Below are 945 nucleotides of genomic sequence, written 5' to 3' on the forward strand. Positions count from 1 at the left end.
AAAAAAAAAAAACAAAGGGAGTCAGAAGGCTTTGTAAATATTTTATTTACTTCACTGGCATTGCACATAATCCCCAACCACGAAAAGAACATACCAATACCAAAAGAAAAAGAAAAGAAAAAGGGACAATTTTAAACCAGTCTGCATTTTGATTGGATGCATATTTTCCCTTTTTATCTAGTTACAAGAGAAGAGTATGTGCAGGGCTCATCACACTGGATGGCATTTCCTCTCACTAATGAACTTAAAGTAGCCGAACTGATCAAGTTCTCTCTACTGCTCATCGCCCATAGTACAGAACAAAACTACAAAGGGGGAAAAATTGCAAATATAATGGGCTTTCAGAGCAGGTTTCTCTTTTTGTTTTCTTATTTTTAAATGGCTAAAGATGCATCAACCCAACCCTCCCTTCCCCACCAGTCCCTTCCTTTCCATCCATCCTTCTCTTTCTCTCTCCCTGACAGATAAATGATCCAGACCTCAAGTGGTGAATCAAGTTGGGGGAGGGACAAGGATGTAGAAGTGAGTGGCAAGTTGTTTGCACATTGGTTGAATGTTTGACGAGACAAGCAAGGTCCTACCCCCAAACTAACCCAACCGGGAACCTATGCAGCAACACAGGAAGAGCAAAATGTGAGGTACGAAAGAGAAAAACAAAAATAGAGGCAAAAGGTAAGAAAGTGGTAGATGACAGCAGTTATGGTTAAACATTTAGACATGGGGTGATTTTACCTATAAAACAGTTCAAAAACTAAAATAAAGTACATGCTTAATTGCCTTTGCCAACTGAAACTAAAATCCATTTTCTACAACTCCTTTTTAAATGACATCACTTAAAGGGATAATTCACCCAAAATGAAGATTTGCTGTTAATTTACTCACCCTCAGGCTATCAAAGATGTAGGTGACTTTTTCCTTCTTCAGCCATTTGAGACAAAAAAAACA

The 945-nt window shown here is 38.2% G+C and overlaps 1 long non-coding RNA gene across 1 annotated transcript; it reads right to left on the reverse strand.

Moving 5' to 3' along the window:
- Window positions 1–28: 28 nt before the first annotated feature.
- On the reverse strand, window positions 29–918 carry LOC107735711 (uncharacterized). Its single transcript, XR_001639490.1, has 2 exons — window positions 883–918; window positions 29–605 (listed from the first exon to the last, which is right to left on the reverse strand). It is a non-coding gene; the product is annotated as an uncharacterized LOC107735711 (long non-coding RNA).
- Between the last annotated feature and the right edge of the window lie 27 nt (window positions 919–945).

This window comes from Sinocyclocheilus rhinocerous, unplaced genomic scaffold (assembly GCF_001515625.1).
Source record: "Sinocyclocheilus rhinocerous isolate Xijiao unplaced genomic scaffold, SAMN03320098_v1.1 C36253968, whole genome shotgun sequence".
NCBI classification, from domain to species: Eukaryota; Metazoa; Chordata; class Actinopteri; order Cypriniformes; family Cyprinidae; genus Sinocyclocheilus; species Sinocyclocheilus rhinocerous.